Source organism: Gossypium hirsutum, chromosome A03 (genome assembly GCF_007990345.1).
Source record: "Gossypium hirsutum isolate 1008001.06 chromosome A03, Gossypium_hirsutum_v2.1, whole genome shotgun sequence".
Lineage (NCBI taxonomy): Eukaryota > Viridiplantae > Streptophyta > Magnoliopsida > Malvales > Malvaceae > Gossypium > Gossypium hirsutum.
Window position 1 is genome coordinate 27,368,801 of NC_053426.1, and position 10,280 is coordinate 27,379,080.

Genomic DNA, 10,280 nt, shown 5'->3' on the forward strand with positions numbered 1-10,280 from the left:
CAATCTTTCGAGGGTCCACCTTGATCCCCTCGGCAGACACAACATGCCCCAAGAAGGTAACTTCCTTCAGCCAAAACTCGCTGTAACACCCCGAACCCGAGACCGTCGCTGGAGTCGAACACGAGGTGTTAACAGACTTCAAACCACTTATTTGACATTTCCCAGACAAGCTGCCAATCTGCGTACTAGTCGCTTTAAAAATCATATCTTGAGTTCTGAAACTCTAAATCCAGTTCCGTAAATTTTCCCTGGAACTAGACTCATATAACTATATGGTAGAATTTTTGTAGAATTTTTGGTCGGGCCAATTAGTACAGTTTATTAGTCAAAGTCTCCCATGTTACAGGGATCGACTACACTGACCTTTGTGCATTACGACTTGGATATCTCCCTTCACAGAGCTTCAATACTGATTTCGTTTGTTTTTATAGAAACTAGACTCAGAGAGGAATCTTTACGTATATAGCATGACTCCTAATTATCTCTGGTTAATTTATAATGAATTTCCAAAGTCGGAACAGGGAATCCAGAAACCGTTCTGGCCCTGTCTCACGAGAACCTGAATATCTCTTAACATACTGTCCATATGATTGTTTCGTTACTTCTATATGAAAATAGACTCATCGATCTTCGATTACATAATTTATTCATCAATTAATTCCACTCCTACTATTTTTAGTGATTTTTCAATCTCACGTCACTGCTGCTGCCAGCATCTGTTACGAAAGCAACTATGCCCATTTCGTGATTTCTCCTTGATCTAACTAGTAATTCATCATACATATCACAAATTATGATCATGACTAGCCATGCCAAAGGCTAATCATTGTCAAACATCTCCCTACTACACTATTGCCATATCATGAATTTTAACACCAAAAATAATCAACCATGACATATGGCATAAAAAAAAGGGTCGAATTACCAAGGCTTACGACCTAACGTTATAAACCAAACCCAACCGACATTTATGCCATTTTCTCATGGCTAAAAGTTTACATCCCAAAGTTCAAACACAACATAATAGCCTATACATGCCGAAATGTTCTCCTAAGCCGACTAAGAAGAAAGTACCAAAACTTGCTAGCCGGTGTGATGACTCCGATGACGGCCCGATCACGCAAAAAGAGACAAGTCCAAGAAACCTAAAATAGGTGACAAGGAAACACCGAGTGAGTATATAACTCAGTAAGTCATAAGCAATGCACTACCATCCATTAATAACATTATCACAAGAGGAAGCAAAATGGAACGAGGCTAGTTACTCCATCCATACCGAACCATACCATAGTTCCTCAAACCTATCGGTTCAATCTAATACCAAGTCATGCATTCACATTCCATATACTAATCAATAGGATATTCGAGGCATTTTCATACATCATTTTATTTTCGTTACAATCATACAACTAAACGACCTTTCACCTATTCCACGATAAATCTTATGTACATGACTTCAATTATAATTGTCACATAGGTTCAAACTTACCAAGCTCAACTTCAAATATAAACATAACGCCTATTAGTCACGAACTCAAGGTACTTACCCGATCCGCTGTCCGTGATCGACTCAATAATGTCGCACACTTAGTGTCCATAATGATTCAAAAGTATATATTAAGTCCGCACACTCAGTGCTATATAATCAACTCGCACACTTACTGCTATATAATCAAACTCGCACACTTAGTGCTACATAATCAAACTCGCACACTTAGTGCTACATAATCAAGCTCGCACACTTAGTGCTACATAATCAAACTCGCACACTTAGTGCTGTACAATTTAAACCCGCACACTTAGCGCCAATCTCATGATCATAAATGTTTATACCCGCACTCTTAGTGCCGAGATCAACAACTCAATACATCTCACCTCTTTTCTCTTCATTCAACACTTTCATCACCACATACATACATGTCTATATATATTTATCATTCCATTCAGCATCATTACATAGACGTTATGATCATTTAAATTAATACAAACTATATGCTTAATGACTTACTTTATGTTGGGTAAAGTAATTCCAAGTCGGCTACTCGATGACCTTCGATTTCCCCTTGTTGGACGCCTCTCCTTTAGGATCTTGAGCTTAAACAAATAAATTAACTCATTCAATCGCTTTGCTACATATATTGGTATTCACATTTTAATGATTTTATGACATATGGGACGGCATGGTAAAATTTTTATCTTGCTACCTTATATTCTTAGCTATTCGGCTAATAACCTTATGCAATTACCATATTTTCAATAATCCAATCACACATGCATATGCATACTTGGACATTCGGCAATCACCTTTGCTAGTTTTTCCCATTTTTTTGTCGGTTATATATACATAGTCCTAAGGTAATATCACGAATGGGCTTACATATATATGTATATATATAGCCGAATATGCAAAGCTTAAACTCAACATCACATAAGCTCCTAAGTGATGGCCGAATATGTATATCTATATATATACATCAACTATACTATTACCTTTAATTTATCTAATCACACAATTTCATCTCATGAACACTTGACCCATTTCTCACAAAAATGAAACAACAACTAAAATGAACATCCCATTTTTACCCCATATGGCCGATTGCTTCATTTGTTACCCAACTAACAATTCAACAATTTCAACCTCATTACAACCTCTACCTATCCAATATAACATGAACACAATCCTCCACCCCTAAATTAGATTCGGCAATCACTTAACCCATTTTAACCTCAACTTTCAAGTTAAAAGCAATTAACCACTCACCATATCCTACATTACTATCCATTTTAATGACATTAACACATCTACTAAGAGTTTCAAGCTTCTTGGCCGAATTTCAACCTCAAAATCCTAAGTCTAATCTATAGGATGAGTAGAATTTGAACTAACCATCTCAAACATGCATAGATTTTCAAGAATCATTCAATACATACCTCATTCTAGCCATCTTCCAAGCTAAAATCCAATAACCAAATCTCCCTTCCTTCTCCTCACTCACGGCAATAGCCAAAGAAAAAAAAAGATGAACACTCCCTCTTCCCTCCTTATTTTATTCATCTCTTCCTTTTTAATTCCTTTCTTTAATTTATTTTAATTTACTTACCAATATTAAATAATAAACAACATAAACTTGGAGGAATGGAACCATGCTTGGCCGGCCACTTATCAAGAATTGGGCACTTTGACATGCAAACCCAAACTTTCCTATTTTAATACTATTTGGTCCTTACTTATTTACCTATCATAATTTTCTAAGTCTCTCAACTAGATCCTTTCAAGCAAAATTCACATTCCTAATACAAAATTAAAACATCAAATTTTTATACAAGTACTATCACACATATAAGATATGCAAATAAAATTTTAACTAAATTTTATGACTCGGTTTTGTGGTCCCGAAACCACTTCCCGACTAGGGTCAATTTTGGGCTGTCACACTCGCACTTACTAAACTTTGCAAAAAGTTGCTTCTTCCTTAACACTTGCAGCACTACACGAAGATCCTCATCATGCTTCTCTTCCGTTTCCGAATACACGAAGATATCGTCAATAAAAACGACTACGAACCGATCCAAGTATGGCTGGAATACCCGATTCATCAAATCCATGAATGCTGCCGGTGCATTAGTCAACCCAAAAGGCATTACCAGAAACTCGTAATGACCATATCGAGTCCTGAACGCCGTCTTATAAATATCCCCCTCTTTAACTCTTAATTGATGATATCCCGACTGAAGGTCAATCTTAGAAAACACCGAGGCTCCTTTTAATTGGTCGAACAGATCATCGATTCTTGGTAACGGATACTTGTTCTTGATAGTCAGTTTATTCAACTGCCGATAGTCAATACACATTCGCATAGTCCCATCTTTCTTCTTTACGAACAGTACCAGTGCTCCCCACGGGGAAACACTTGGTCTTATAAACCCTCTATCCAACAGCTCTTGAATTTGAGCTTTCAATTCTACCAACTCCTTTGGTGCCATCCTATAAGGTGCAATGGACACAGGAGCTGTTCCAGGTAGTAAGTCGATTCCAAACTCGACTTCTCTGCTTGGGGGTAATCCAGGAAGTTCATCTGGGAATACATCCTGGAATTCCTTAATAGTCCTAACCGACTCTACCGTTATCTCCTCAAGTCCCGTTTGACTTATAAAGGCCAAGTATGCCTCACAACCTTTCCGAATCAACTTCTCGGCTCTTAAAGCCGAAACAACATTGGACAAATAGTCCCTTCGTTCCCCTATGACCATTATCTCCTCATTTTCGGTAGTTCTTAGTACCATCCTTTTTGCAGCACAATCCAACGTCACCTTGTGCTTAGTTAACTAGTCCATTCCCAAGATAAGATCAAAATCCCAAAATGGCAGCTCCATCAAATCTCCTTCAAAGATTTTATCTTGTGTCACTAACGGTACTGCCCTAAAAATTTTATCTACCTTAACCGAATGTCCCAATGGACTTATCACTGATACCCCACTCACAGTCTTCTCAGGAAGCACATCCAAAGCCCCAGATACATCACAAGCAACATACGAGTGGGTAAAACCCACATCAATCAAAGCAGTGTAAGGCATGCTATGGATGAAGAACGTACCCGTTATAACATCAGGAGCGTCTCCTTCCTCACGACGTCGTGTAGCATAAACCAACGTCGGTTGTTGAGCTTCAGCATGTCCAGCACCTCTGCCAGGTGCCCCACGTCCTCGTCCATTACCATTGCCACCTCTACCTTGCCCACGACCCCTCTGTGGTGGTGGTCCTCCTCGCCGTGGTTGGACATTCCTTTGCTCTGCCGCTAGCTCCTGAGTTGTCCTCCGAGGACACTCTCTGAACTTATGCTCCTTAGACCCACATCGAAAACATGCTCCAGTTCGTTTCTAGCACTCCCCCATATGCACCTTACCACAGTCCCTGCAAGCCTGCGGTCTATAAGTATTTACTGGAACTGCTCGAACTGGTTCCTCCATCCTTGCTCTTTTAACATTTCGATTCGCGGCACTTGAGGGTCTAAAATCCCTCTTGAATCTGGGTCGATCCTTCTCACGATTCTGTCGCTCAGTCAGCTTCACTCCTCGGCTATTTTTGCCTTTTCTACCAATGCAGCAAAACCACGCTCCCTCTGTGGAGTTATTAATATCCTAAGCTCGTCGCGGAGACCATCCTCAAATCGGACACTGCACTCATATTCAGTTGCCACTATGCCACTAGCATATCGACTCAGCCTCAAAAATTCTGCCTCATACTCTGCTACAGTCTTATCACCTTGAGTCAAATTCAAGAATTCCTTCCGACGAGCATCCACATAGCTTGCTCCAGCATACCTCCCTTTAAAAGCCGTTTTGAACAATTCCCAGGTTACTTGCTCAATTGGGGTACTCTCCCTTACGGTGATCCACCAACGGTATGCCTCGTCCCGTAGCAGCGACACAGCTCCTTTCAGCTTTTGCTCCACTGAGCAGTCTAGTTCGTCCATGATCCGTTCTGTTGCCTCTAGCCATCTGCCACATTTGGGGCTACTCCAGATACACCCCTAAATACTTCTGCCCCGTTGGCCCGGAGTCGCTCCGATATAGACCCCCTATTCACCGTCCCAGTACTAGCTCCAGCCACTCTTTCTAAAACCCTTAACATGGCTTGGGATAAAGCGTCATCCCCCGCAGCCCGATCATAAGACCCAGTCTCCGTTGCTTGTGGCACAGATGGCTCTTCAGCTGGCCTATGCCCTGAGGATGAAGATTCAGCTTGCACCCTTCCGCGACCACGTCCGCGGCCTCGTCCACAGCTCCTCTTGTACTCATATCGAATTTTCTTTTTACGAGTTTTATGAAATTAGTAAACGTTCCACTGTTTATTAAGAAAATGTCTTATGGAGATTAGTAGTTCAAGGATTGTTTTCGTATCATCGTAGCCTAGCTACAGTCTCATTCCTACCATTTACAGCTCTACCCTAGCTAAAGTATCATAGTAGGGTCTCAATACTATTCATAATATCATATTGTATATCATAAAGAAAATATACTTACAGACTTGGTGCCGGGGATTCAGTGCGCCACTTTTTTCTTCAATCCAGAAATTGAAAAACCATGCTTTTAATCACCAAAAATAGAAATTTAAAAACTTTGATTTGAAAACTCCCTTTATTTTGAACTCTTGATTTAAAACAGAAAAACTTCTACCTTTTTAACATATATTCCCCGCAAAACATCTCAAAAAAAACCACATTCAAAAATACCCTTTTAAGGCCTAAGTTTTCGAAAACATTTTTAGACCCGATCCACAGCCGAGTTGTTGCAACCTGGCTCTGATACCACTAAATGTAACACCCCAAACCCAGTCCAGACGTTATGGCCGAATCTGATGTGCCACGTTGGAGTTGAAAACCCACGTTCCGTTTTAGTGTTTTAAAAACCATATATTTTGTTGAGTTAACTAGGTGTATGGAAGCTGGGCACCAGGTAGGTATCCGAGATAGAGGAGGTGAGCCATGAAGGCTGCTTAAGTACCAAGCTCTTTGATTGGATCCAATCCTAGACATGCCCACAACCATAGCCATACTTTGTTATATCGAGTTTAAATTTGTTTAAGTGAACGACTTTGATAAATCGATTAATCGTGGTGTTGAACTCTTTTGAAAACAAGTATCGTTTTGAAAACACGTCCTAAGTCTAGCCCATTTAAATAATTATCAACCAGGTTTGAAGTTATTAAAATTAAAATAATCCCGAAAAGAAATAAAAGGAAAGTTAAAATGGCCTTATTACAACCCAAAAATAAATAATAATTAAAGGGAAACTAATGAAAACCAACGCTTATTTAAAAGTCCAAAGACAATCACCGTGGCTACTCTGAATCCCCTCCGGCCCAAGTCCCCACATCAAGGCTCACCTGCAAGGTTAAGGAAATGGGGTGAGTTTGGAAACTCAGTGTGCAACAAGCCCCTTTCAGAGCCCAAAACAATAATAGCCTGTTGGGCCTAAGCCCAAATCCAATCTCAACATGTACTGGGCCGTAGCCCTTTTCATATTTCATTTTTCATAACACTGGGCCAAAGCCTTTTCATATTTCATATTACTGGGCCGAAGCCTTTACTGTAAACGGTATGGCCCATAGGCCCATTTCAATATCACATATAATGTCAATGAAAGAATGCAAGCCCAATTGGGAAGACTACTCAACCCACCATCCGCTACTCTCCACCCGTACCAACCAACACACCATGTGGGGATTAACTCGACCCACCCCGCCATAACTCTCCACTGGCACCATAGCTGCTTTATCATATAAATGGAGGCCTAGCCTCTTTTAATAACTGGGGCAAAGCCCTTTTTTAATAACTGGGGCATAAGCCCTTTAATAACTGGGGCATAAGCCCTTTTAATAACTGGGGCATAAGCCCTTTTGCACTTCCTCCATCCATATAAAAACCCAACCCAATGCATTTATGAACATCTCGTGTGCATATCATACATATCATGTGCATATCATACATGTCATGTGCATATCATACATATCATGTTTATCAAAATCCCATGCATTAAGTTCATATATAAACCCTAGGGGTATAATGGTCATTTTTACCTAGGGGCAAAACAGTCATTTTCAAATTATAAGGGTAATCTTGTAATTTTACCAAAAATTAGGGTTTCCATGTTCATTAACGGTTACAAACAATTCATGGGTGGAAACAGTGATTCTGGCCCATTTTTAGCGAAAACGAGTTATTGGGCCAAAAACCCCTAATGGGCCCTACTTAGCCGATTCTGTCATCTAGGCCCATTTAGCCTATATCCATAACAGTATTAATAGTTTTAACATGCAATTTAACAGATTTCCATTTCCTACCAAATTTACCCAAATGGGCCCGAAAGCCTATTGGGCCCTAATTCAGCCCCTCGAGGCCCAACTTACCGTGAACGCCAAAAACACGTCCTTACCGTTTCCATTATTCTCGATCATCATCTCATCGATTCTAACTAACTAGTGAGCGTTCGCTTGCTCACAAGTCCTCAAAATGCCAGAATTTCGGCATTTCGGCCTTTCGGCATTTATCGCTTTAAGCTATGAAAAGGGTTCATTACACACCTATTTGGCGATATTCGTCGACGAGATCTCCTACACGATTTCTCCTATAATCCATCGTTAATAATCAGCTTCCCATAATTGAACCAAACCTCAAATCATCTAATACTAATACTTACACATTCGGCCACCATCCATAATGGCCTTAGGAATCTTACCTTTGTCGCGATTGATGACTAGGTCTAGCCACTCCGGTGATCCAAGCTACTCCAAGTCGACACTACACCTTGCTGCTCCTTCAATAAATAAACCAAAAATATTAAAAGAAGACCCCATAAGGCCTACACCCACATTCGGCCACCTCCCTAAACTAGAGGGGTTTCGGCTTTTGGCCATAGTTACACTAGGAATTGTTTAGAGTTTGAACACTTACCACAGTCTTCCTCCTCTTGAATCTGGATGCCTAAAAGGTAAAGGAATTGAACGCCAACTATTGAAAAGGAAAGAAAAGGTTGCTGGTCACAAAGAATCGGCACCCACCTATCTTCACTGATTTCGGCTTTTTACGGTATTTCGGCAGAAGTAGAGATTAAAGAAAGAAATAATAAATGAGTAGAGGAAAGTAATAGGCTGGATTTTGAAAAAGAAAAGGGAGAAAAGATGAGAGGAGGATGGTAGATTCGGCTAGGGAAGAAAAAGAAGAGAAAAATTAAAACAAAGGAGAAAACGGCACAGCTAAGACCCTAATGCCGAAATTACTAACCTAATACCCTTCTGCCGAATTCCTCTCTCTAACCCCTTCCAAACGGCTAAGCTCTATCCTTCTCTCAAATCCCTAAAATCTCTCCCCTTATCCCTCCTTAATCCATGCGTTTGACTTGATCCAACTCTCCTCTTACAGAATCCACTTAGGTTCCAACACTTACCCTTCCTGCACATAAAAATAAATACTCTTATTTGCCAACACAGGGAATCGATCCCAGGTCTTCCCTTATGATCCACACGCCACCTTTTTAGGAGCTTAGTGGCGTCACCCTTGCCACTCTACCAAAGCTCTTTTTGTGATACACTTTACCCACAACTTAATATAAGGGCACCTAGCTAGAACCCCTAACTCCTAATTCCAAATTTAAAAATTCAACCGGGTTTTTGGCTAACTCATAAGCCTTCCATAAGCCCATTTACACACCCAAATTATGAATTCCATAATCACATACCAAATTTTAGAAAATTACTTAAAATATCAGGAATCGCGAAAAACCCGAAAATCAGGATGTTACACCACCCATGTGACCTAGCCAGTTTATCTTGTAGCTCTCTTGTCTACATGGTGTACACATAGTATCACCCATGCGACCTAGCTACATCATATTGTCTCGTATAGCTCTCTTGTACACATGATGTGCACTCAGCACCATACATGTGACCTAGCTACATACCATCTGTATCATCCAATCTTTCCGAAGGTTCAACCGGGATTTCTCTCTCTTTCTAATACTTGATTCCATACTTCCAATAGTCAATTATAATTCAAAAATCAGCTACAATACATAAAATATGCTGAAATACAAAAACATAATAAAGATAATGTATTATTTACATACAAACTTACATACTTTCTCATTTCCATGTCGAATTAATATTGAACATTTAAATCATCATAATTACACTTACTTTCAGCACCTCGGCAATCATAGTAAATATATCAATTTTACATTGAAACATGCATAAATTAATGCTTATTATACATATGAACTTACCTTGATACAAAACAGCCATTTTACCAACTTTCCCGATTTTTTATTTTTCTCCCATTCTAGATTCAAATCTCGTTTTTTGAGATCTAAAACATCATATTTTACTTATTTAATTAATTTACTATTCAAAACAGTCCTTAGCTCAAACTTTAGAAAAATTACAATTTTGCCCTAAACTTTTGCATATTTACACTTTTGCTCCTAGGCTCGGGAATTAAACTTCATCCCTTATTCTTATGTTTTATGACATGCGGATCATTTTTCTCTTCTATGGAAACATCAAATTCTCACTCTAACACATAGTTATGAACAATAACAATTTTTACCGATTAAGCCGTTTTACTCATTTTTGCTTAAAACCGCTTAGCAAAAGTTGTTTAACATAATTTTAGCCTTCATATTCTACCATAAAACATCAAAATAAACACATTTCACCTATGGGTATTTTTCCAAATAAGAACCCTAGCTTAAATTATTGCTAGAATAAGCTTAATCAAGTT